This window comes from Schistocerca americana, chromosome 3 (assembly GCF_021461395.2).
Source record: "Schistocerca americana isolate TAMUIC-IGC-003095 chromosome 3, iqSchAmer2.1, whole genome shotgun sequence".
In the NCBI taxonomy this organism is placed as follows: domain Eukaryota; kingdom Metazoa; phylum Arthropoda; class Insecta; order Orthoptera; family Acrididae; genus Schistocerca; species Schistocerca americana.
The window spans coordinates 345,587,693-345,609,114 of NC_060121.1; the positions used below are offsets into that span (position 1 = coordinate 345,587,693).

The following is a 21,422-nucleotide window of genomic DNA, read 5'->3' on the forward strand; positions in this document are numbered from 1 at the left end:
TAACAGGCGGCCAGGACCCTGAGAAAGATCACAGTAATATTGTCAAGACCCCTTTGTTCTTTGTTATAAAAGTAAAAAATAAAATAATTTCTATTCATAACTAACTCTGTAAGTGCTGTAGAAGAAAATGTTCGAATTCGTCTTTCTGTCAAAAGATTCAGTTCATAGTGCATTGTACTGAAGCAGTTCAGTGGACAGCAATTATCGGTAACGAGGAGGTGAACGAATTATGATTCTGAACGACTTACTTAGAAGAAAAGTTTTGTAACTACGAGTATATATTTAAGAAGAAATTTGCTTATTTACAAAATAAACGTGCATCTTCAGAAATTTCAAACTAATGACAAAAACTAAATTTGCATAAATGAGTGATTCGAATTGTAACCACTGTTGTTCATTATAACGAGATGGGGCAAACGTTATGAAATATTTTACTGAAGACTCAGTCTTTCCCCGATGTCTTGCTTCTGTATAAGGCACTATAAGTGAATCTGGAAGAAGAAAAAGAAAACAATCTTATAAAATTTACAAAATAATTTTGTTAGAGAGAAATTATTTAATTTTGTCGAGGTTCCTTGATATTCATACTGAAGAGTCCATTACATACACAGTCATCGAATCTTCGGAAAGCGATAGGAGCTACTGATAATATATCTTTATATGAATGCACTATGAGAAGAAAGGAAATTTTAAGCAACTATATCAAGAAAGTTGCTTCGACTTACATTTTTTAGTGAAGAAAATGTGTAGAGGAAATTTAGTGCAGTAATTGTGTAAGAAGGCGAGTTACGGAACAACTATATTACGTGTTTTATGTTGCACTGAGGATGACAATTATACCGTAAGTGCAGCCTTAGTGATTGTATAGCGGAAACAGAATACAATGTATTTGTACTCTATATAGAAAATTTAGCTCAAGTGGAACAAATTGTTGGCGAGAAGTAATCGATCGAGGCAGCGTTGCGAATGCAGAGATGACTGAACTGTTTGTCAAGTATCTGTGATGGAGGCAGCGTTGGTAGAATGTGATTTTGTATGCTGTGATACGGAGTAAATAACAAGGTATTGTGTTGAAGTTTGCGTGCAGGTGTGATCGTGAGCAGGTGATACGAAAGAAAATGTGCGTGTACTTTCATCGACTTTTCATCCATTTACAGGCGAGTGACAAATGCCACAGGACAGCTGTGATAAAAATATCTACTCTTCCTTCATCCAGTTGTGCATTCATATTTTAAAATGAGTAAATCGCTCATTGACATATGCAAACATTAAAATGCGCTTTAGAAGTTGTATTTATTATTTGAAAATTGGGAGATTGAAGTGTGGCGTCATAGATAAGTCTCTGGAAGAGAAAAGTATTAATCGTTACCCTCCCATGAACAATGTGAACTGAAACGTTTCTGGCGGCGGCGAGCCTTAAGAAACACATAATGTTGAGTGGACTTGAGCGTTTGATGCTTGCAAGACTTTGAAGATACAAGGCAAGTAGCGTATAAGGTGAGTGAAATATGCCACGGTTTAAATTGATGTATGTGAATTTTGTGTTTATGGTTCAGATCGCATGAGTGAATTATGTTCGTTTCACACATGGCACGTAAGCTTATTAAATAGTGTTTCTCGTATAATCATTTTCATTTATAGGCTGCACTGGAACCGGTTGTTTGAACATATTATAGTATTGCCGTAAGGGTTGTTAATTAGTGCGCGATGTGGTTGACACAGAAAGCAGGTGGACGAAGAAATGATGTATGTGGACACACTCCCGATGTAACTACTAGTTTTTGTCTTTATCAGCTCAGTCAGCTGTCTTACACCTATAAATATGTCCTATGCCATCTCTGGTAACACAAGCCGTACTTACAGATATTCATACACAATCAAAGGGGTTCAGAGTAAAGACAGTAAAAAACTGCTTTCTGTGAAATTGTATTATTAGGCTATAGGGTTTGACATAAGTGTGTTGGGACAAAGCTGGTTACCAGGTTATTTAAATTATTTCAAAGTAGAGCATAAGAATAGGCTCCATAATACAGGTTTGTGGGTGGTGTTCATCATATTTTCAGATGTGCCAGTCACTGCATGTCACTTTCTTTTAGCGATCTTCTACTTCCGGCATTATATGGGCTAATGCTCTCAGCCAAGTATATCAGTCAAAAACTTGTTTTAAATTCCTTTCACTGACATATTCCTATCATTACTACAGTTTTATTAGAATTATTTTTATGAAAATATTATCATGTTGGATTGAGGAATGGTTTCATGGATTGTTCTGTATTCTTATGTAGAAGTTTGTTGCTAGTGTGTGCAGCTCATTCAAGTTGATCCTTTGTTTGGCTCTCATAAATTGTTAGAATAATGATATATTACATGCAGGGTTAAAGTTTTTTTTCTTTTTTTAAACTATGAGAACTGGAAGGATTCTATGTTAGTGCGAGATGCAAGGCTGTAGAATTTTATCCTCTGGATAAAGCCTTCTGCCACAGTGCGTAAGAGAAAGTGCGAGACCCACTACTCTCCAAGTACAAAGTGGTCAGGTGTTTGCAAGTACAAAGTGGTCAGGTGTTTGCAAGTACAAAGTGGTCAGGTGTTTGCAAGTACAAAATGGTCAGGTGTTTGCAAGTACAAAATGGTCAGGTGTTTGCAAGTACAAAATGGTCAGGTGTTTGCAAGTACAAAATGGTCAGGTGTTTGCAAGTACAAAATGGTCAGGTGTTTGCAAGTACAAAATGGTCAGTTGTTTATTAGTGGTGCTAATTATTGTTTTCAGAGTTCAGGTGTTTTGAGTGTTTGAAATTGATACCACTCAGTCTTGTCTTTATAACTATAGACTCTAGTTTTTACTGGTTGCATTTGATTCTGTTAGCATACTAAAAGTGGGTCAGAAATACCTGTTTTCGTCTTTCGTATTCATCCCCATTGCCTATGGGCCCACTAATGTGATTTGATACTGGTGATAAGCTCTTGTAAGTGACCATTGTTTTGTTTCTTCCAAAGATTGTTTAATGGGGCATTATCATATGCCTTCTTCATAATCACTTTGTTGACCCAGTTTTATATACAATATAGAAAAGTGTCGTGTACTTCTGCGTCAAGAAATTCGTTAAGAGTTTTGTGTTTGTATTGATCGGCAACCTAATAACGAATTTTGCATTCAAATTCGTTAGTATTAAATATTTCACAAGTTGGTATTTCTTCCTCTATAGTTTTTGCCTCCCCCTCCCCACCACCACCACCACCACCACACACACGCACCTCCCTCCAGTATTAAACTTGTGAGACCTTGACATCTCAGAATGTGTCTTGCTTCCTTTAATCAACCTCTGCCACAAATTTCTTGTCTCCACAATTCTTTTCAGTACCTCCTCATTAGTTAGTCGATACACCCATTTAATCTTTAGCCTTCTTCTGTAGCATCACATTTCAAAAGTGACTATTCTGGTTGTGTCTGTACTGCACTTCTGTACATCGCTGCACTCAAATACCTTCTGAAAAGATTTCTTAATACTTAAATCTATATGAAGTTTTAACACATTTCTATTCTTGAGAAACACTTCTCATGCCATTTTATATCCTCCCTATTTTGTGTATACTCAGTTATTTTGCTGCTCAGATAGCAAAATTAATCTCTTACTTGAAAGTGTCATGTTTACTAATCCCATTTCCTCACCATCACCAGATTTAATTCGATTACACTCCATCGTCATTGTTTTGCTTTTGTTGATGTTCATCTTACATCCTCCTTTCAAGATACTGCCCTTTCTGTTCAACTGGTCTTCAAAGTCTTCTGTTGTGTGGTAGAATTACAATGTCACTGACAAGCGTCAAAGTTATTTCTTCTCTGTGAGCCTTAAATCCTACTCCTAATTTTTGTGTGGTCTCCTCTACTGCTTGCTCAACATACAGACTGACAATGGTGATAGGCTACAACTCTGTCTCACTTCCTTCTCAATCACTGTTTTCATTTCATGCCATTTGACTCGTACATCTGCTGTCTTGTTTCTGTACAAGTGGTAAATAGCTTTCTGCTCCCTGTATTTCCCTCTGCTAGCTTCAAAATTTTAAAGATTATGTTCTAGTCAGTATTGTTAAAAGTTAACTCTGCAAATGCTATAAACACACGTTTGACTCTACTTAATCCATCTTCTAAGAGAAGTCGTAGGATCAGTATTGCCCCGTGTGTTCCTACATTTCCCTGGAATCCAAACTGATCTTCCCCGAGGTCAGCTTCTACCAGTTTTTCCATTCTTCTTCTTCTTCTGTAAAGTATTAATATTAGTATTTTGCAGCCATGACTTATGAAACTTTGTTAGACATTGTTCACACCTGTCAGTACCTGCTTTATTTGGAACTGGAATTGTTACTGTTGTGAGTTGGCAGGAGAGCCAACACCGGGTTACTAGAGGAAGCCGAAAGGCATGGTGAATGTCGCTCTTGACGGTACATTATTCATAATATCAATAGTAACTGGTAATGGCGCCTTGCTAGGTCGTAGCAAATGACATAGCTGAAGGCTATGCTAACTATCGTCTCGGCAAATGAGAGCATATTTTGTCAGTGAACCATCACTAGCAAAGTCGGTTGTACAACTGGGGCGAGTGCTAGGAAGTCTCTCTAGACCTGCCGTGTGGCGGCGCTCGGTCTGCAATCATTGATAGTGGCGACACGCGGGTCCGACGTATACTAACGGACCACCTAGCAAGTGCGGTGTCTGGCAGTGACACCACATTCCTCCCCTGCAAATCGGCGTACGGTTGTGTTATAAGGCTTCCGCCCGCCGTGCGGAGGACCCCATGTTGTCGTATGCGACGAGGTGGGGAGCCTAACAATAGGTGAGGCTGTGCCACCCGCACCCTGCCATTTGGATCGTGGGGAGCTAGGAAACACCTGAAAACCTGCTCCAGGGTGCACGCCAACATGCAGTCTATGCGCCCGCAGAGAGACAGGAGGGGCCGAAGGGTCGACCTGCATCGGGCCGGGGCACCTGACGGGCGAAGACGACATACGGTCCAGAGCGGGCAAGAGTTCCAAGTCGGAGGACAACTGGTCATGGAAAGCGATCAGCGGTGCGTGACCCAGGGAGGCGACCGGCGATTGCAGCGACGCGTCCACGGCGGGCGTCACCAGCGGGAGAACAGGCGGCGGTGCGTCGCCATGGGGCAAAATGGAAGGCAGCGTCGGTAACACCTGGGGCTGAGGCGAGCCAGTAGATGGGTCCCCAGGGTGCTGACCGGACGGCGCCGTCGCTGAAAGCAGACGACGAGCGGCTGATCCCATGCAACGGCAGAGGTGCAGCTGGTTGAGATGCCAGCGCACCTCACCAGAGGCCCCCAAAACCAGATACATAGCGCGACCCGAGGCTGCGAAAAATGTGCCCTTCGAGCCAACGCCGTGTACCTCGGTAGTGACGATAGTAGACAATGTCGCCTGGAACAAAAGCAGGTGTCTGCCGCTGCACAGGAACCTGATGCGGCAGATGTAGCAAAGACATCAAGGTTTGATGATGACGACCGTGGAGCAACTCAGCCGGCGAGCGACCATCTCGGGGCTGAGGGCTGAGAGCAATACGAGGACAAAAAGAGCAATAACGCGTCCTCCCGAGAATGCGACTCTTTCAACTTCAACATCTGTGACTTGAAAGTCCTGACCAATCATTCAGCAGCACCGTTTGACTGTGGTGAAAACGGCGCGGACGTCAGATGTTGAATACCATTGGCCTTGCAGAATGACTGAAATTCTGCGGACATTAATTGTGGGCCATTGTCGGAAACAATAGTCTGTGGAAGACCTTCAATAATGCTTGGATGGTGACAGATGACGTCGTGGAAGACATTCGGACAACAAAAGGAAAATTACTGAATGAATCTACCACAACCAACCATTGAGCATTCCAGAATGGACCAGCAAAATCGATGTGTAAGCGTTGCCAAGGGGAGGTGGCTTTTGGCCATGCAAAGAATTTCCGCAGTGGTTCTGATAGTTGTTCGGCACACACCATGCAAGATGAGCAAGTATTCGTAATCACGGCATCGATTCCGAACCAAGTACAGTGCTGACGAGCAAGTTGTTTCGTTCTCACTATACCCCAATGTCCTTGGTGGAGAAGCTGTAAGACAGAGGACTGTAACGAACATGGAACCATGATCCTGGACTGATCATTATCAGAACGCAACAACAAAACACCACGTCGAACAAAAAGTCTCTCCTTGTGAGCAAAAAATCGGCGAACCAACGGATCCCCGATCTGTGACTTTGACAAGGGCCGTTGCGTAGCAACAAAATGCAGAACGGTAGCAAGGACAGGGTTGGCAGCTGTGGCGGTAGCTACACGACGAAAATCAATCGGAAACGATTTGACCACGTCATCGGTTTCCGAATCAATGAACATGCAAGCAATTTCGGAGGAATCGAATGCTCTATCCTCAGCAACAGGCAAACAGGGCAACGCATCGGCATTTCCGTGATTAGCAGTGGACCGATACAAGATATCGTAGCGGTACTGCGAGAGGAAAATAGACCAGCGAATGAATTTCTGCACTGTACGTGGAGGTACAGGCTTGGTCGGATGAAAAAGCCATGTCAAAGGTTTGTGGTCTGTGATGATGGTAAAGTGACGACCATACAAGAAATCATGAAACTTTGTAACACCAAATACGAGAGCCAATGCTTCTTTCTCGATCTGTGAATAATTTCTTTGCGCAGACGAGAGCAATTTGGACGCAAAGGCAATAGGGCGATCGTGCGATCCATCTTTGTGTGCAAGCACAGCACCGATCCCAAAATCCGATGCATCCACCATCAACAAAAGGGGCTTCCAGGGATCGAATGGCGTAAGGCAAGTTTTGGAAAGCAGCACCAATTTCAACTGGCGAAAGGCACATTCGCATTCCGTCGTCCAGAAGAACGGAACACCTTTACGGCGTAAGCGATGAAGCGGAGCTGAAATGGAAGAGGCGTGCGGCACATAGTTATGATAATAGTTGATTTTTCGCAGCACACTCTGTAGCTGCTTCAAATTCTGCGGCGAAGGCAAGTCTTAGATGGCACAGAGGTGCTCGGGACTGGGATGTATGCCTTGGGCATTGAGTACATGTCCCAGGTAGGGCAAGTCCCGGGCAAAAAACACACATTTGTCCTTTCACAAACGAAGACCATTTTGTCGCAAGACCTGAAATAATGAAACTTCCTGGCAGATTAAAACTGTGTGCCCGACCGAGACTCGAACTCGGGACCTTTGCCTTTCGCGGGCAAGTGCTCTACCAACTGAGCTACCGAAGCACGACTCACGCCCGGTACTCACAGCTTTACTTCTGCCAGTACCTCGTCTCCTACCTTCCAAACTTTACAGAAGCTCTCCTGCGAACCTTGCAGAACTAGCACTCCTGAAAGAAAGGATATTGCGGAGACATGGCTTAGCCACAGCCTGGGGGATGTTTCCAGAATGAGATTTTCACTCTGCAGCGGAGTGTGCGCTGATATGAAACTTCCTGGCAGATTAAAACTGTGTGCCCGACCGAGACTCGAACTTGGGACCTTTGCCTTTCGCGGGCAAGTGCTCTACCAATATCCTTTCTTTCAGGAGTGCTAGTTCTGCAAGGTTCGCAGGAGAGCTTCTGTAAAGTTTGGAAGGTAGGAGACGAGGTACTGGCAGAAGTAAAGCTGTGAGTACCGAGCGTGAGTCGTGCTTCGGTAGCTCAGTTGGTAGAGCACTTGCCCGCGAAAGGCAAAGGTCCCGAGTTCGAGTCTCGGTCGGGCACACAGTTTTAATCTGCCAGGAAGTTTCATATCAGCGCACACTCCGCTGCAGAGTGAAAATCTCATTCTGGACCTGAAATAATGTTCTGAGATTGGCTAAATGTTCTGCTTCCCTCTTTCCGGAGATCACAATATCATTCAGATAGTTTTATGCAGTAGGGACCGACGCACAAACAGTTTGTAGATACTGCTGAAACAATGCTGGGGCGGATGCACACCCGAATGGCAGTCGTTTGAAGCAATACAAACCAAGATGCGTGTTAACCACCAAAACGCGCTGGGACTCTTCGTCAACCGGTATTTGCAAGTACTCATCTGCTAGGTCCAACTTCGAAAAATATTCGCCGGGCACAGTTTGTCATAAAGATCTTCCGGGCGGGGTAAAGGAAAAGTTGCAATCACTAGTTGTGGATTCACTGTTGCCTTGAAGTCCACACAAAGTCTCAGTTTTCCCGAAGGTTTTGGCAAAATTACTAAGGGTGATGCCCAGAGAGAAGCCTGCACACATTCGATTACACTGTGTGATTCCAAATCGTGTAATGTTTTTGTGACCTCATCACGCAATGCGTGAGGAACATTGCGCGCTCTGAAAAATTTCGGTTGCGCGTTTAGTTTCATTTCCAAATGTGCTTTATAGTTCTTAGCGCAACCAAGGGCCGGTGCAAAAATGTCTGCAAATTCTTCACATAGACGAGAAACACTGTCTGACGGCACAGTCTGGTTCACTGATAGGACCTGATTCACTATAGACAAGTTAAACAACTGAAATAATTCGAAACCAAACAAGTTCACTGCAGAAGAAGAACGAAGGACGTAAAATGACACAAGTTTTGTTTGTCCTTTGTATGTTGCAAGAAGGCTGCACTGTCCTAACACTGGGATATTTTGACCCGAATAACTAGTTAACATTTGCGGCACGCAACGGAGGTGTGCCCAGCTGTTTGTACGTGTCTTGATTGATCAGTGAAACTGCAGCTCCGGTATCGAGCTGGGATTGTATCACTTTGCCGATAATGTCCAAGTCTACAAAAAGTTTATTGTCCTGCTGACGACAAGAGTGACTGTCTCGTGTAATGTGATCTGACACTGGTACAGAATCACTTGCGACTTGACGGGATTGCCGATGATGTCGACGCACACTATTTGTGGGACGAACACAGTCACTGTTAGAGAGAGTTGCACTAGGCGGAGTGGAATGGACTAGATGAATTTCCATGGGCGAAGTTTCGCGAGCCTGAGTATCCTTGGTTCGAATTCAGCGTGAAGCAAAGGGCCTGGAATGGTTGTGAGTGTCCGATCTGAGCTTTTTCTGGCAAACACTCTGAACATGTCCTTTTTTATTACAGAAAAAGCAAATAGCTTGGCGTGACGGGCAATTCTCACGCGAATGTCTAGTAGCACACCGCGGGCATGATTTTAGCACTGCATTTGCTTGCTGGCGCGGTACACGTGGCTGAGAGCCTGGCGGCAGCGGCGCGGCTGGGCACGAGGGCTGTTTACTGCTCCGTGCAGCTCGCCCGGCGGGCCAGTTAACCTGACACACGGCTGGTGAAGTTTCAAATGATTCCCGAGCAAAGTCAAGTGTGTCCTGCCGACCCAATATGTTCATCACTTGTTGAAGGGAGGGATTGACTAGTTTCAAAATCTGTTCCCTTATACGAACATCAGAAATGTTCTGTGCAATTGCATCACGTACCATAGTATCTGAATAAGGGAGTCCACATTGGCACTCAAAAGCACAATCCCTAGTAAGGCCTTGCAAGGTTGCAACCCACTCCCTATTAGTCTGACCTGCCGCACGTTTTGTACGAAAGAAGGTATACCGCTTCGCAACTACATTGACTGATTCTTTGAAATATGCATCTTATGCAGACAAAATTTCGTCATAGGACATAGTTGCTACGTCGCGTCGGGGAAATAATTTGACTATCACATGGTACGTTTTCACCCCTACTGAGGACAACAAAAAGGGCTGCCGCTCGTTACCTTGAATTCTGTAGGCGGCAAGATGGAATCCAAATTGGCGTGACCACTCCATCCAGCTTTCCAGTGCAGCATCAAAAGGTCGAAAAGTGGTGCAACAGCGTGTTGTGGCTGCGTTAGCAGTGGAGCGGCGGCTGCCGCATCGTTTTGCATTGCGTGTTGACCTTTGACGAGCTGTCCAAGGGCATCCAGTAATGCCTGTGTCTGCTGATTCTGTAAGTGATAAAATTTGGACAGTACATCTGGAGATGGTGGCGAAACCATTACACAAGTAAATCAGGGCAATATCGGTAAGAACGCGGTTTGGCCTCATCGCCAAATGTTGTGGGTTGGCAGGAGAGCCAACACCGGGTTACTAGAAGAAGCCGAAAGGCACACGTTTTAGCTCACTCAGGCTGGCGTGAGGTCTGGAACAGGACAAGGAAATTAGAATTTAGAAAAAACGGACGTAGGTGGTGGAATACTTAACTTTAATCCATAAATGGTGAATGTCGCTCTTGACAGTACATTATTCATAATATCAGTAGTAGCTGGTAATGGCGCCTGGCTAGGTCGTAGCAAATGACGTAGCTTGAAGGCTATGCTAACTATCGTCCTGGCAAATGAGAGCGTATTTTGTCAGTGAACCATTGCTAGCAAAGTCGGTTGTACAACTGGGGCGAGTGCTAGGAAGTCTCTCTAGACCTGCCGTGTGGCGGCACTCGGTCTGCAATCACTGATAGTGGCGACATGCGGGTCCGACGTATACTAACGGATCGCGGCCGATTTAAAGGGTACCACCTAGCAAGTGTGGTGTCTGGCGGTGACACCACAGTTACATTCTTCTACCAGCCAGTTTCCTCTTTCATTCCTTTACCCCAAGTCCATATTTGCCTACTATTTTTCCTTTTCCTTCTCCTATTATCGATTTCCAGTCCTCCATCACAATTGAATTTTTGTCTCCCTTGACTGCTTGAATAATTCCTTTTATGTAGTCATACATTTCTTCAATTTCTTTGTCTGCAGAGCTAATTGGCGTATAAATGTGTGGGTCAATCAAAGTGAAGTGATCCATTAAAAATTAGGTTAGTTAGTTGACCATTTTTAAAAATTCTGTTTTTTTATGTGATTACCCTATAGTTGAGAAGTTCAAAACAGTTTTTAAAAAGATTTTACCGTGCACCAGTACTGAATTTGGTGGTCATTTTTACTTGTAAGCACACAACATTTTTGAATTAGGAGACATTATTGGTAATTTGAATATTTATGCACTGGATTAGGTTACAGCATTGCAATTGACATGATTGTTTTAAGCAAAGTCTCCTCTACAAAATTGTTTATTACCTAAAATACCTTACATTCAAAAATAGATAGTCAAAAGATCTCCAAAGTTTGGTATAGAAAATTTAGAAAATACTCTTTTTAAACTCTAAAATACCAGTCAAGGAGTGATTTATCGGAGAGGTTTTTTTTCCCCCTCTCTAGTTACATTTCATAAACTACTAGCCTTACATAGAGCAAGAACAGTGACAAATGTTTCCTTAATTTTTTTAGTAGATTTTTGAAATTTTAAAAATTTTATTTTTTTAAGTTTGGGCTAGTTATTTCTGGTTGGACTGAATATAAAACTTTGACTTTTCCACATTTTGTATGCCTATAAAGTACTATATAAACAGAAATACAGAAGCATCCGATTCCACCTGTCTGCTTTGACCCATGACGTCACAAATATGGCGGAAACAACCATACACTACGACTCCAATATGGCGCCTAAGACACCATTATGTAAACATGACCACAAACACGAAAATACATTGAAAAACCAACACACAGACACAGTCCACAAAAAACCTGATGAAACTAACAGTACAAGTGTGGTAATTTGGGGTTTTTTGGGTGGGGTCAAAGTAAATATAAACAAATTTAGACACACGCCACCATACCAAACCACACAACACAAAACTCCCCAAATTCCACTCAACACATCCTCTGGAATCGGACACTTCCCTTGACTTATATAGCTCAACAGCAGCTCCCGATCCCACAAAATGGGAATTGAACACATCCCTTGACCTATGTAGCTCAACATCAGCTCCCGATCCCACAAATAACACTTCCCTTGACCTATATAGCTTAACAGCAGCTCCTGATCCCACAAATAACACTTCCCTTGACCTATATAGCTTAACAGCAGCTCCTGATCCCACAAATTGAAATCGAACACTTCCCTTGACCTATGTAGGTCAACAGAAACTACCGATACCAAATCATAAAACCCAAAACTACAACCACGTCCACAATCATCACTACCTCAAAAAACACAGCAAATCATCAAAATTGGAATCGAACACTTCCCTTGACCTGTTATCCTTACGGCATCTCCACATACAGCCATCCCTGGTCCGAGCCGAGATGCCGGAACTTTAGTGAGCCTCATTTCTTCATGACATGCTGAACACTTCACGACTTCATCCAAAAATCCGAACAGTTGAAGAAATTGTATTAGAGACAACGCACTGTCCCCCATCATTGCCGACAACCAAAAACTGTTGACCTTGTCAGTCATATCCATACCTGCCAAAGACATAAAAAAAAGCAATTTACCAAAATTCACACACAACGAACAGAAAAAACTGCAATAACGTCAAAATGACAAAACTCTTGGTAGAGCACTTGCCTGCGAAAGGCAGTAGTCCCGAGTTCGAGTCTCGGTCCGGCACACAGTTTTAATCTGCCAGAAAGTTTCATATCAGTGCACACTCTGCTGCAGAGTGAAAATCTCATTCTTGCTAGATGTAATCAATTATTATTGCAGTTAAGGTACTGAATTACATACAAAAACTTTAAAAATTGCTGAACTAAACATTTATGTTATCTTGACATATTTATTTTTCCAGGTAACATACTTTCGAGATGCAATGCTTCCTAATCCTAGTGGTGACTGTTAAGAACACTTATTCCTTCAGACATCTTTTGTGATATACAATAAGACTTCCCAGTTGCTGTTTTAAGTTCAAGCACTGAAAGCTTCCTCAATAAGTTTTTCATTGGTATTCAGACTTCGTCACCAGTAGATTTCTTGAATGACATTATTGGGTCAACAGTATGGTAAAACTGCACAAAAACGTCATTATTTTCTAAAATTATTCTTTCAGCCTGTGCAAGCCACCATTGCCTATCATACATACGTGCCACTATGTCATACAGTGTTAAAGAAAGACATGTAATTTTACTGACACAATGATCCTTGTAAATTTCAGTTTCTGGTGGTGCATAACATTGAACCATGTTCTCTGCAGTGCCAAAGAATTTGTGGAATTGCCTTGTTCTTTCTATTGCTGTACAGTTTTCAAATCTGCTTTGAAGTGTTGTGATATGAACAACTGGCTCTTCTTCCTTGGTGGTAAGAATTTGGTCTTTGATCATTCTTTGTAGGCTGGCTTTACTCACTTCATATTTTGTGGTACCTCCTACATCATCACAGGCATTTTTACCATGGCAAGGGGCAAAAAACTGTCATTCGTCCTCCAACCTGAAGTCTACTTTGTGGTTGCAAAGATTCGGATAATTCTTTTTGTTTTTGCATTGACTTCCACTTCCATCTGAAAAGTGTATGAGCTTCTCAACCTTGGGCAACTTTTAATTCGTGTAATTTGTTCCTTATATGTGAAACACATGTACAACTGAAGTGCTGTGCTCCAAGTAGTTAGAATGCAAATTGAAGAACTGCAAACTTCCTCTTTCTCATTTTTGAAGAACAGAACAAATAAGTGCACTGTTGCCTGATCATTGATACCGTGGTAACGTTGTATTTCATCCTGAACCACAGATGAAAAGTTTTCTGTAAAATCAGCTAGGACTATGCATTCAGTTTTGTAAAGTTGTGCTTTTTTGTGCTTCAAAAATTTGCTTTGCGTGTTAGAAACATAGTGGTGACTTCTGATATTTTCTAAGTTATCAATTAAAGATTCAAAGTACTCTTCCTGGGATTTAACCTCTGTTATCATTCCTGCTGTGTCGGTTGTGACCCCACTGTCTGAAGGTAACATTGTTGGACATTTCCTCCTCAGAGTTGTTAAACAATCAAAGAGCAGGTTCTTTACCACGGCATTTATCACACAAACTCATCATGCAGTCATAACCGTTAGTGTCGCAGACCATTAAATCTAATAGCCCCTAACTCCTTGTAGTTAACATAATTGAGTTTTGCATTGTTTCTTCACTTATACCTATTCCTTTCTTCTTTCTTAAAGCTGGTTGAATGCCTTACTCTTTCACTAATTTTCTGGTTAGTCTAACCAAATCATCAGAAACATTTGAACTAGTGAACTGTTTTCTCTCTTGACCATGAGTTAGGGAGCAAATTTAAAATTTTACCTTTATTCTCTTTAGGTGTCACTGAACACTTACTTCGTAATTTCTCGATTTAGCTCCAATATTCAGTGTCGAATGATCATTTAGATGTTTTTTTTTTTCTTTTTTAGAAATGCTGTTTGTATCTGCATTATTAAAGCGTGATTCTGTCTTTTCTAATTTTGGCTGAAATTTGTTGTCCCTTGCTTTCAGTAGCTGTGTTTTTGTTTCTGCTACTCAATTTTCTTATTTTCGAAGCGGTAGATACCTTTAAATTAGAACAAGAAAAATCCCATTTGCTAATAGCTTCCTCATTACGAATATAAATGCCATTAAGAATGTGTGATTGTGTTCTGGATCATGATAAATATTTTTGAGTAACAATTTGGGCACAGTGAATTTCCAAGAGTCACATTAAGTTTCACTGTGAAGCTGTTTTACTTGCACTTAACAAGAACAAATGTTCAAGTTTTATTTCCCTCAAACCTTTAATAACTGGTTTTTAATGAATTTTGAGTTGAGAGCATTTGATTTATCCAAACTGCAATTGTACTTCAGAGCACATTTTGTCCATAATACAAACTGAATGTACTGTCAGATGCCAAACTTGATGAGTGAGTCAGTCAGTGAGGCCCTCCAGTCAGCAGCAGTGGCCTAAATACAAATACATGCTGTCGAAAGGGCATTGGTGGTGTGTTGATTGTTCATGTCTCTCTGGCCTCTCTCATGATATGCGTGCTTTATCTAGCGCCTACTATCGATCTTTGCACTACATCTTTGCTGAGTGGTGTGCTGGTGACAGCTTATACCATCACATTCCTTATCCCTTGACCCCACCCCCCAACCCCTAAAAAAAATTCCGCATCGTTTTCGTGTAGGGAAGATGCGAATGACAATGAGGAAGGAGGCAGAACACTGGACGTAGAGACTGGAGGATGGCGTACTCCCAACCGTACCCAGCCATCTGGCTTGTGAGGCAACAGGAGCATCCTCCGGGAAACTGCTACCAGGGCACCCACCCATCCAGGCCTGAAGGCATGTCCTGGGACGATGACGAGGGCACATCATCCATCTGCTCCTCCTGGGGTGCCCTGGTGGCACCAGTGAGTGACTGTGAAGGCTGCGCGGTCCTGTGAAGTCATGAATCTGGGAGAAGAAAAGCAGCAGAATCATGCATGGGCAAATGGCAAGCTCGAATTTGGCTTCAAACTGTCGGGACCTGCAGTCAAGTACATAAAAGAGTCAGTGTGTTCCTCGATCACACCTCTCTCCCAGTGCCCACAGTTGCCATAAATCCTGAAAAGAATAAGATGGCATGGTGCAAAGCGATACTTGTGGGCCATAGGCAGCACCAGATGCTGCAGTGGTGTAGTAAGTGAAGCAGTGTCTGATGGCGGCGACCACGCAGAAGTTCTGCCATGATGGTCCATGGGTGGGAGTGATAGGAGGCGAGAAAGAGTTGTAGCCCCTGTTCCTGTGTGTGGGTAGTGCAAAGCTTGGCCATCTGTTGTTTAAAAGTGCGTACGGCGCATTTTTCCTCTCCGTTGGACTGGGGGTGAAATAGAGCTCTTGTTAGATAACAAATGCCATTTCATTCTCAGAACTCCTAAGAATCACATGGTGTGAACTGTGGTCTGTTGTCCGACACAAGTACTTCTGTCAAACCTTCTATGCAAAGTATGGAGGACAATGCTACGTGTCGGGGTATAGCTCCACAGGGCGAGGTAACGGATAAGTGTCAGCTACTGGCTGTGTGTTCGACTGTAGACTTGAAGTCAACACACATGCGAATGCAACCAGAAGGCATAGGCAACACAACTAGAGGACTTGCCCATTGACTAGCTTGAATGGAGGCATAGTCCATATCAATTAAGGCAGGCTAGGGAAAAAATCTTACCTTCATAGTCTCGGATGTTGTTGAATTTAGCATATGTTAAAATGAAGGACTAAGTAAGGAACACAAATTTTTTTTTTTTTCCCCCAGAACAAATTTGTACTCAGACATTATATATATATAAAGATGATGTGACTTACCAAACGAAAGTGCTGGCAGGTCGATAGACACACAAACATACACACAAAATTCAAGCTTTTGCAGCAAACGGTTGCTTCATCAGGAAAGAGGGAAGGAGAGGGAAAGACGAAAGGATGTGGGTTTTAAGGGAGAGGGTAAGGAGTCATTCCAATCCCGGGAGCGAGAAACACTTACCGTAGGGGGAAAAAAATGTCTGCTTGTGTCTGTGTATGTGCAGATGGATATGTGTGTGTATGCGAGTGTATACCTGTCCATCCACACATATACAGACACAAGCAGACATATTTAAAGACAAAGAGTTTGGGCAGAGATGTCAGTCGAGGCAGAAGTGCAGAGGCAAAGATGTTGTTGAATGACAGGTGAGGTATGAGTGGCAGCAACTTGAAATTAGCGGAGATTGAAGCGTGGTGGATAACGGGAAGAGAGGATATATTGAAGAGCAAGTTCCCATCTCCGGAGTTCGGATAGGTTGGTGTTAGTGGGAAGTATCCAGATAACCCGGACGGTGTAACACTGTGGCAAGATGTGCTGGCGGTGCACCAAGGCATGTTTAGCCACATGGTGATCCTCATTACCAACAAACATTGTCTGCCTGTGTCCATTCATGCGAATGGACAGTTTGTTGCTGGTCATTCCCACATAGAATGCGTCACAGTGTAGGCAGGTCAGTTGGTAGATCACGTGGGTGCTTTCACACGTGGCTCTGCCTTTGATCGTGTACACCTTCCGGGTTACAGGACTGGAGTAGGTGGTGGTGGGAGGGTGCATGGGACAGGTTTTACACCGGGGGCGGTTACAAGGGTAGGAGCCAGAGGGTAGGGAAGGTGGTTTGGGGATTTCATAGGGATGAACTAAGAGTTTGCGAAGGTTAGGTGGACGGCGGAAAGACACTCTTGGTGGAGTGGGGAGGATTTCATGAAGGATGGATCTCATTTCAGGGCAGGATTTGAGGAAGTCGTATCCCTGCTGGAGAGCCACATTCAGAATCTGATCCAGTCCCGGAAAGTATCCTGTCACAAGCGGGGCACTTTTGTGGTTCTTCTGTGGGAGGTTCTGGGTTTGAGAGGATGAGGAAGTGGCTCTGGTTATTTGCTTCTGTACCAGGTCGGGAGGGTAGTTGCGGGATGCGAAAGCTGTTGTCAGGTTGTTGGTGTAATGCTTCAGGGATTCCGGACTGGAGCAGATTCGTTTGCCACGAAGACCTAGGCTGTAGGGAAGGGACCGTTTGATGTGGAATGGGTGGCAGCTGTCACAATGGAGGTACTGTTGCTTGTTGGTGGGTTTGATGTGGACGGACGTGTGAAGCTGACCATTGGACAGGTGGAGGTCAACATCAAGGAAAGTGGCGTGGGATTTGGAGTAGGACCAGGTGAATCTGATGGAACCAAAGGAGTTGAGGTTGGAGAGGAAATTCTGGAGTTCTTCTTCACTGTGAGTCCAGATCATGATGATGTCATCAATAAATCTGTACCAAACTTTGGGTTGGCAGGCCTGGGTAACCAAGAAGGCTTCTTCTAAGCGACCCATGAATAGGTTGGCGTACGAAGGGTCCATCCTGGTACCCATGGCTGTTCCCTTTAATTGTTGGTATGTCTGGCCTTCAAAAGTGAAGAAGTTGTGGGTCAGGATGAAGCTGGCTAAGGTAATGAGGAAAGAGGTTTTAGGTAGGGTGGCAGGTGATCGGCATGAAAGGATGTGCTCCATCGCAGCGAGGCCCTGGACGTGCGGGATATTTATGTATAAGGAAGTGGCATCAATGGTTACAAGGATGGTTTCTGGGGGTAATGGATTGGGTAAGGATTCCAGGCGTTCGAGAAAGTGGTTGGTGTCTTTGATGAAGGATGGGAGACTGCACGTAATGGGTTGAAGGTGTTGATCTACGTAGGCAGAGATACGTTCTGTGGGGGCTTGGTAACCAGCTACAATGAGGTGGCCGGGATGATTGGGTTTGTGAATTTTAGGAAGAAGGTAGAAGGTAGGGGTGCGGGGTGTCGGTGGGGTCAGGAGGTTGATGGAGTCAGGTGAAAGGTTTTGTAGGGGGCCTAAGGTTCTGAGGATTCCTTGAAGCTCCACCTGGACATCAGGAATGGGATTACCTTGGCAAACTTTGTATGTGGTGTTGTCTGAAAGCTGACACAGTCCCTCAGCCACGTACTCCCGACGATCAAGTACCACGGTCGTGGAACCCTTGTCCGCCGGAAGAATGACGATGGACCGGTCAGCCTTCAGATCACGGATAGCCTGGGCTTCAGCAGTGGTGATGTTGGGAGTAGGATTAAGGTTTTTTAAGAAGGATTGAGAGGAAAGGCTGGAAGTCAGAAATTCCTGGAAGGTTTGGAGAGGGTGATTTTGAGGAAGAGGAGGTGGGTCCCGCTGTGACGGAGCACGGAACTGTTCCAGGCAGGGTTCAATTTGGATAGTGTCTTGGGGAGTTGGATCATTAGGGGTAGGATTAGGATCATTTTTCTTCGTGGCAAAGTGATACTTCCAGCAGAGAGTACAATTGTAGGACAGTAAATCTTTGACGAGGGCTGTTTGGTTGAATCTGGGAGTGGGGCTGAAGGTGAGGCCTTTGGATAGGACAGAGGTTTCAGATTGGGAGAGAGGTTTGGAGGAAAGGTTAACTACTGAGTTAGGGTGTTGTGGTGCCAGATTGTGTTGATTGGAATTTTGAGGTTTTGGAGGGAGTGGAGCTGGAAGTGGGAGACTGAGTAGACTGGGTTTGTGTGCAATGAGAGGTGGTTGAGGTTTGCTGGAAAGGTTGTGAAGGGTGAGTGAGTTGCCTTTCCGGAGGTGGGAAACCGGGAGATTGGATAGTTTTTTAAGGTGAAGGGTGGCATGCTGTTCTAATTTGCGGTTGGCCTGTAGGAGGATGCTCTGAATAGCCGGTGCGGATGTGGGAGAGGAAAGATTGAGGACTTTTATTAAGGATAGGAGTTGACGGGTGTGTTCATTGGCTGAGTTGATGTGTAGGTGAAGGATTAGGTGGGTGAGGGCAATGGATTGTTCAGTTTGGAACTGGTATAGGGACTGATGGAAAGAAGGGTTGCAGCCAGAGATGGGAACTTTAAGTGTGAGGCCTTTGGGGGTTATGCCAAATGTCAGACAAGCCTGAGAAAATAAAATATGCGTTCGTAATCTGGCTAGGGTGAAGGCATGTTTGCAGAGGGAATGTAAATAAAACTTAATGGGGTCATTGTGGGGGTGTTGTGAGGGTGACATGGTATTAGAAGGTGGAAAGTGTAACATGAGGTTGAAATGAAAATGAAAGATAAAAATATATTGGGAGAGATAAGGGTGAACTGGAAAGTAACTGGAGATCTGGTATGAAAAAAGGCGAAAAAGTGTCGGTTAAGTTGATCCTGTGGTGAACTTTGGTTGGTAGACAGCGATGTGCATGAAGGTTAGGTGGTTGTGTTGCCGCTAGAACACGTTAAAGGACGGATAAATTTGGGAAAATTTTGAAAAAATGTGTAAATGTATTAAAAGGAGTGGTGTTGTGGTGAAAGATTACGAAAATGGGGCTAACAATTGTATGACGAAGAAATAATGACGTTAAAACCTGTGGGGAGCGGCTAAAAATGATCAGTGATGTGCGAAAAACGGAAGTGGAAATAAAGTGAAAGTTATCAGAACTGGCCGAAATGGTTGTTTAATACGTGAAAGCAGCTGTTATTGAACTAGAAACGGTGGATTTTATAGCAGCGGTAGTGTTGAAAGCGGAAAATAAAATTTTTTTGGTTATGCTTTGGAAGTGGGTTATGTATTATTGAGTATATGTAGGCAGGATAAAATTGTATTACGGTAAAAAGGGGAAGGTGAATACAAAGTGAGACTACTGGTAAAAACAGAAAGAGAAAATAAAGAGAAAATTAGACGACAGGAAAGATTTCGAAATGCAACAGCGACAATAACAAACGTAATTGTTGGGTTCAAATTAATGATATGGTTATGATAGAGGGAAACATTCCACGTAGGAAAAATATATCTAAAAACAAAGATGATGTGACTTACCAAATGAAAGTGCTGGCAGGTCGACAGACACACACACAAACAAACACAAACATACACACAAAATTCAAGCTTTCGCAACAAACTGTTGCCTCATCAGGAAAGAGGGAAGGAGAGGGAAAGGCGAAAGGATGTGGGTTTTAAGGGAGAGGGTAAGGAGTCATTCCAATCCCGGGAGCGGAAAGACTTACCTTAGGGGGAAAAAAGGACGGGTATACACTCGCATACACACACATATCCATCTGCACATACACAGACACAAGCAGACTTTTTTCCCCCTAAGGTAAGTCTTTCCGCTCCCGGGATTGGAATGACTCCTTACCCTCTCCCTTAAAACCCACATCCTTTCGTCTTTCCCTCTCCTTCCCTCTTTCCTGATGAGGCAACAGTTTGTTGCGAAAGCTTGAATTTTGTGTGTATGTTTGTGTTTGTTTGTTTGTGTGTGTGTCTGTCGACCTGCCAGCACTTTCATTTGGTAAGTCACATCATCTTTGTTTTTAGATATATTTTTCCTACGTGGAATGTTTCCCTCTATTATAACCCCATATATATATATATATATATATATATATATATATATATATATATATATATATATATATATATATATATATATTTTCAAAGAAATCCTCCATTTGGACTTGTGTCAAAGTTCTGAACTTTTATATAATTTATGGATTTTTTTTTTTCCAAAATGCCAATCCATAAAATATTTTGATTTGAATTTTTTTTTTTTTTAATTTTTTTTTTTAGTTGATTGGTTGCATATAGTTCTACATTACCTGATAAGGAGAGCTTCCATTTTTAGGTTGAACAGATTTTATAAACAATTGAAATTTTTGCCATACATAAAACCTTCTTTTATTACCACATTATCACACAACAGGCTCATAAAAATCAAAACCTAACGTTATTTAACATAATTTTTGTTTTGAAAGATGAGTAAGAGGCTCATTTTTCAAGCATTTTAAATGGTTCCAAAATGTATGAGAAAGGTCTAAAGACATAAAGGTTTCGATTTATACAACTTCTGTGCATTCTATTTTGTATTGAAATTAACCAGTCAATGAACTAAAAATGTGTTCCGCTGTTTCAGTATCTTCCTTTGATATAGAGTGATGCCTTCCTGTTGAACCAATAGGAACTGGAACACTTCCAATCTTCAAAACATTGTAAAGAGGAAGTGAGCACTGATGGTGTTGTTGCTGTCCTTCAGCTGGAAACCTATATCCAGCAGCTGGTCCATTTGGTAGCATAAAATTCACTACAATTTCATTTAACTCATAACTGGTGCCTATAATCTCTGTAA

General features: G+C 42.9%; 1 protein-coding gene across 2 annotated transcripts in view; it reads left to right on the forward strand.

Moving 5' to 3' along the window:
• Positions 1–1,000: 1,000 nt before the first annotated feature.
• LOC124607116 (tyrosine-protein phosphatase non-receptor type 4) overlaps positions 1,001–21,422 on the forward strand; it is a 181,454-nt gene continuing 161,032 nt past the window's right edge. The window contains exons 1-2 of one of the 2 annotated variants that reach the window (XM_047139317.1): positions 1,001–1,062; positions 1,158–1,497. The gene's annotated coding sequence lies outside the window, so the exon portion shown is untranslated. Of the gene's footprint in view, positions 1,498–21,422 lie in introns of both variants that reach the window. The other variant, XM_047139316.1, reaches the window with a different exon arrangement.